General features: G+C 45.9%; 1 non-coding gene across 1 annotated transcript; it reads right to left on the reverse strand.

Annotated features, from left to right (window-relative positions):
- Nucleotides 1-2,563: 2,563 nt before the first annotated feature.
- Nucleotides 2,564-2,654, reverse strand: trnap-agg. The gene is given in 2 exon segments: nucleotides 2,564-2,599; nucleotides 2,619-2,654. It is a non-coding gene; the product is annotated as a tRNA-Pro (tRNA).
- Between the last annotated feature and the right edge of the window lie 3,691 nt (nucleotides 2,655-6,345).

Below are 6,345 nucleotides of genomic sequence, written 5' to 3' on the forward strand. Positions count from 1 at the left end.
GTGGCAAATTTTGTACAACCGCTGCTTCCAAGATCGACAGGAGCCCTTTCAATCTCAGCTGAAATTATGACAACATCATTTCCTGCACAGGCGAGAAATGTGTTTGAAATTCCACATTCCTGTTTGGCCGACCACGGACTTGAGGAAGAGCATTCGGAATGGCAGGAAGCAGCTGACGTGAGCGAAGTTTGACCGGAAGAGCGAGGTGAAGCCGGAAAACTGCAGAGTGAGAGGTGAACAACGCAGGAGGAACACAAAGCCGGGGCAGCCGCCGACTGCTTCCTTTCGTTGCTGTAAACAGGTTCTAGTTTTGAAGTCTGCACTGGGACAATAGAGCCAAGTGAGTGAAATTCTGCTTTCTGGGGGCTGCGCTCTCCTAAAGCCTCTGGCACTCTCGGTGGAAGGTGTCCTTGTTTGTTTCCTGCTATGAGTGAAAATGAGGTTCACTTCCCCGAAGGGGCATGAACACAGTTTTCCCATCTCAAACTTCAGTCTCATTGGTAGTGATGCGTGAGATTAAAATGTTACAGGGAAAATAACATTGAAATGAACACTTGAAACATGAGAGCACACAAGGCTAAAAGGCCAAGTGCTGGAAACTGGGATGTTCGGTCTCTTTCCATACTGTAAAAACTCAATGATGCGCTCATTTTGCAGGAGCAACTGATTACCAATGAAATAAAAGCCAGAAGCTGTGTTATTAAGAAATGATGCAAGTCTGCTTGTTCCCAGGTGGTCTAGTGGTAAAGGTACTGGTAGTTTCACCACTGTTGCCTGGGCTCGAGGCCTGCTCAGGGAGTGAGGATTTATTGTCCTCACAATAACAGCAGCAAAGGCTGAGCAGTGCCTGGAGGGAATCCTTTTAATGTCTCGGATCAATGAATGTCCTGGCCACTTAAAGAAGGGAAGGTAGTTTAACTGTCTCTACTCAGTTGGACAGTTCACCCTTCATGTGCCTCTGATTCCCAGTTCTAAAGATTCACAAAGTTGAGACGAGTGGATTTTTTAAAAATTCTGTTTTCTTTCCATTCCAAGGAGCTTCAGTTATTGAGTGGTTTGGGAATTTAAAAGGTGCCAAATGGCAGTGTGTGGTACAACTTCAGCTTCCCCTCCTCTGTTGACGCTGGGACACTGACTCCAATGTTCTCAGTGACATTTACTGATATGAGGCAGTGAAACAATTCCAGTTCCTGCAGATCAGATTCAAACCTGATCAGGGCATCAGAACAGTGAGAAAGATGAGCTGGGAATTTTAAAGAAGTTGTAAACTGTGCTTCAGCCACAGAGACAGGGAGAGTTACGTCATAAACCCATGGCGTCATTCCCGTGCAGAAAGAAGCCGTTCAGCCCATCGAATCCACGGCGACTCTCTGTCGCTTGCATCTCTCTGAGGTTATTCACAATCGGTGATATCTGTTCTAATAATGGTCAAATGTGTCTGTGCCGTGATGCTGTCTCCAACATGATTATCCTCTTGTTATTCATGTCTGAAACAGTGTGTGCAATTACTGCAGGTCTTGGAAAAACACTGGAAGGAATAAGTTTCAACTACCCCAGTTTCGTCCCAACTTCGAGAAGACGAACGGTGAACAGGAGAAAACTGCTGCGATCTTGACAAGTGTGTCACCTCACCTGTGTGCTAAAGTGAACGATTTATTGCAGACACCTGACTTTCTGCAAATCACAAATCGCGCTTATAAGGAATAGCGGAGGATGGTTTCGATTCATCGACCTCTGGGTTATGGGCCCAGCACGCTCCCGCTGCGCCACTCTGCTTGGTAGTACTGTGTGCTTTTTAGGCTTTTAATTTGGCGTGTGGCATGTACCTTCAAGAACGAATTTTTAAAAAATCATTGTTGTTGTGTAATACCCTATTGCGCAGATGTGTCTCGCCTGTGTAAACATAACCTTTGTCTAATGCCCCACATTCTGTTACTCCCACATTCAGATTTCACTCAGAATCACAAAATTTGTCACAACGCAGATGGAGGCCATGCAGCCCACCTTGTCTGTGCCGCCATCCACAATGAGCAAATGAGTGTCATTTCATGTAATTCTCTTGCCTTCTCTGTGTAACTCTGCCCATTGTTATTTGTGACATAACCATCAATTTTCCCTTTGTGTTGATTGAATCTGCGTCTTTAGTACTGTTAGACAGCGTTTTAGTGACCCTGCCACTCTCTGTACAAAATTTCAGCTTTCTCTTCTCCAAGGAGAGCTTTCCCAACTTTCCCATCTAACTTCATTACGGACATTCCTCATACACGGCACCATTCACGTGAATCTGTTCAACGCTGTCTCCAATCACTTCGCATTCCCGCTTCCGCAAGTTCCACGCCCTGAACTGAGCAACAATGCAGCTGGAATTTTCACTCAGAGTCAGAATGCGTGGGCAAACAACCTGAAACACTTGTTTTTGATTTGAACAAGCATTCACTTTGGCTGTGTTCACTGCAATGGTCCCTCTGCCTCATCCCCACTTCAGGCAACCCGACCTCATTGAACGAAGCTGGTTTTTCGGAAAGCTCTTTGGGCATTGTGACAAAAGAGATATAAGGCAGTTGGGCTCGTCCGGGACTTGAACCCGGGATCTCTCGCATGTCATAACTATATAGTACCCCTAAGCGAGAATCATACCCCTAGACCAACGAGCCACACACGTTTGCAACAATATGGGGACATGATGGAATAGTGATAGTTTCGTTGGCGTGTGAATCCAGAGATCCGGATAACGTTCTGGGGACCCCGGTTCAAAACCACGGCAGATGGTGGAATTCGAATAGAATAAATATCTAGAATTAAGAATCTAATGATGACTGTGAATCGGTTGTTGGAGAAACCACATCTGGTTCACTAATGCCCTTTAGGAAAGGAAACTGCCATCTTTTCCTGGTCTGGCCGACCTGTGAGTCCAGACCCACAGGCAATATGGTTGACCATGTGTCTGAGTAATTGGGGATGGGCAATAAATGCTGGCCGAGCCAATGACGCCGTCATCCCGTGAATGAATATCCTATGAACGAATTTTAAAAATAATACTCGCCACATAGATCCTGAGGGATCTCAGGCTGAACTCGATCTCAACAAAATCAGACCACCTCAGTGAAGAATGGAGCAAGATACAGAACTCCAGGGATCGCCTGTAATTCGAACGCGAGAGCTGTTCCTATTTACTCCATCCACATGGAACAGAACTATATCCCGAGACCAATGAACCAGCAACAGCTCAGATCCGTTAACACTGAAGCAGCACTGAGTTTTAACAACAGCTTCTTCCCATTCTGAACCCCCGCTCCAAGGAGGCTCAGTGAGCACTATTCCCCCGGGGCTACGCTGTCTCCATTGACGGCTGGAGTAAACAATCTTTCACTGGCAGGCCGTGCTGGAGGAGAACAACACGAATGCGCTCTTCAGCTCCCTGCCAAACATGGACTTGCAGGACAGGGGAGGGGTGTGGTGAGAGTGGGAGGTATGGAAAGTGTGGAAGGTTGTGCAAAATGGAGATTGTGCATGCAGAGAAACTAACATTCTGTTGGGAACTTTGTCCAAATTACCACGTCTGACACAGTGCGAAAAATTCAGAGTTGTTGGGAAAGATAGAATCTCTCCCAATCATGGGGATCTGTGTCTGTGTCGTTCTCAATGTCACAGGAAGGGCGCAGCTGTCTGATTCAGCATGGGGTGCTACTGAAGAGAGTCCTGTCTCTCAGACACACTGCACCTGATGTGTATAAATTTCAGCACAATTTCCCCAGCTCACAGAATCGATTTTATTATTCAAATAATCCCAGAGCGACAGAGAACGGGGCAAGGCAATTCATTTTGACAGCTCCTGTAGAGAAGTGGAATGTGTGAGAGCGGACAATCTTTACTCGTGCATAGTTTCAGCATTGACAACCTTGGCCCGTGTGGCAATAAAATCAGTTTGAGAGATTGATTCAAATACAGAAAGCAGGAAACAGGTGAGACAGTTTATCGTGTGCCTGAAAGCCAATAAATCCTACCTGTGTCCTTCCTAACGTCTTCATATCCCAGTAAACCCAGTCCGTGTCTTTTATAATGTTTTTATATCCAAGTAAATGCTATCCATGTTTGTTCTAATACCTTATATCCCAGTAAACCCTGACTTGTGAAAGGATGCTGGGCCGCTGAACCCAAATTCAATGCATCAATTCTCTCCCCTGTGCTGTGCAATCTCATTCGTGCTGCAGGAAGGGTCTTTGCAGCTCCAGCAGTCCCATCTGCAACGGTTTGCTCTGTGTCTCCCTCAGCTTCCTGCTTCCTGCGAACACTTCAATTCGGAGCAAACGTGTCAATGTACTTTCATTCCACACGGACACAAGTTGCAAACATCAAGCCCGCCTCACCGTTCACTGAGATCATGAATGACCTTTTGCTTCGACATCATGTTTCTGCACTATCCCCTGAGCTCTTGATGATTTTAATCTGTAGCAATCTATCAATGTCAGTCTTTTACAGACTCAATACAGACATTCACAATCTCTGGAGCCACGAATTGCAAAGATTCTCCCCATTCTGACTTCCCTAATATCAGTCCACTCTTTAGTGAGTATGCCTATTGCGTGTCTGGAGTTCTCTAGCGCTACTTGTTCTCTGCTTTTCGTGTAGTCTGTTGGATGGCGTTGCAATCGTATAGTTGTTGGATTTTGCGTTATGATCACAGTAACCTTTGTAATCACTGTTGTTCCTTTTTCTTCCCTCTTAGCGTGTTTTAAAGGAACACAGTAAGGGATCAATTAATATTGCAAGAAGACACAGAAAGAGGCGTGTGAAATGCGAGATTGTGAAATCAAAACTCATCCTGAGCGGCTTTTATTAAAATGGACCATTATTTCTTGGAGCATCAGGCTCAGGAAAATGCACAGAGCGATTTTAAACAAAATGGACTTCGTTCGAAAAGGCGTTTATGGCGTTCTGCATTGATCAGCTCATTTGTGAGTTTTGCCTCATTTTGGGATTTTGGAGTCGTCTGCCCGGTTCACAATTCCGTGTCATTAACAAATGTCCAGGAAAGGGGTGGTCCCAGTACTAGCTCCTGATTTCTTGTCTTCAGTTTTGCCAAATTTCCGAGCAGCTTTCTGAAAACGCAGCTCCGCTAAATGAGGTCGGACTGCGTGAAGTAGGGATGGGGCAGAGCTACCAGTGCAGGGAACACGACAAGGGAATCACTCAAAGGGAAAACAAATGTTTCAGAATGCACGCAAACCGACTCTGATGTTTCATGAATGTTGTGATTCTGCGTGAAATCCGAGTTCGAACAGAATGTGGGAAGTTACACAAAGGTTACGTTTACACAGCCTGGTAAATGTTACAGAACATCAGTGATGGTCTTTTGACATCATCCTCGAATGCACGTGTCACATGCCAGATGAAAAGCCCAATACTTGTCCGAAAGCCCAGTACTCTATGCTAGCAGAATGTTGCAGTGTGAGCATGCTGCGCCCGTTAGATTAAAAATCACTAGATCGAAACCACCCTGTGATTTTTAGGAGCTCCATGTTGCGGTGTGCATGTATTGATCGCTGCCAGTGTCCTTCCGGCACAGAGCTGCAGTATGCTACATTTTGATCCACTTCCCGTAACTCCATGTGTCAGAAATAATTGTCTCATATTGATACACATCAGCTGCAGTGTGTTCCATGCGCAGGACGCCCTGCAGGAATTGCCCACGCTGTTTCGGACAGCAGCGTCCTCCCGGTGAAATGAGAAGTCATGAACAACAAGAGGGTCAGTATGTCGGAGACAGCATCACGGCACAGGCGCAGTTCAGCATTATTCGGACAGATGTCAACGATTGTAAATATCTCAGAGAGATACAAGTGACAGAGAGTGGCCGTGGACTCGATGGGCTGAAGGGCTTCTTCCTGCACGGGAATGACATCATGGGTTTACAACGTCACTCTCCCTGTCTCTGTGACGCGGAGATGCCGGTGAAAAGTGTCACTTCACCTGATGGAGGAGCAGCGCTGTGAAAGCGTGTGATTTCACATAAACCTGTTGGACTATAACCTGGTGTCGTGTGACTTCTGTCTTTGTTCACGTTTTCTGTGACAGAACGCGTGAAAAACAATGGCTCATTTTTAACCCTCCCTTCCGCTTTGAACTGTCTGTAGCTCCGCAGCTCAGGGACATTGGGGATGACTCTCAGTGAGTGAGTGTTTCACGCGGATTCTTTTAATCTGGGACTGTTGCTGTCACAGCAAAGAAACCGACATCTGAGTTGCAAGTCTTTCTGTAAGATTGCTATGTGAATCCTGAGCACCAAACAGGCTGCATAGAAAGATGCCATACTAAGTTTCCAAAGGTAATAGTCTCCAGTTTCGA

Source organism: Rhincodon typus, unplaced genomic scaffold (assembly GCF_021869965.1).
Source record: "Rhincodon typus isolate 14 unplaced genomic scaffold, sRhiTyp1.1 hic_rhity00003444, whole genome shotgun sequence".
Lineage (NCBI taxonomy): Eukaryota > Metazoa > Chordata > Chondrichthyes > Orectolobiformes > Rhincodontidae > Rhincodon > Rhincodon typus.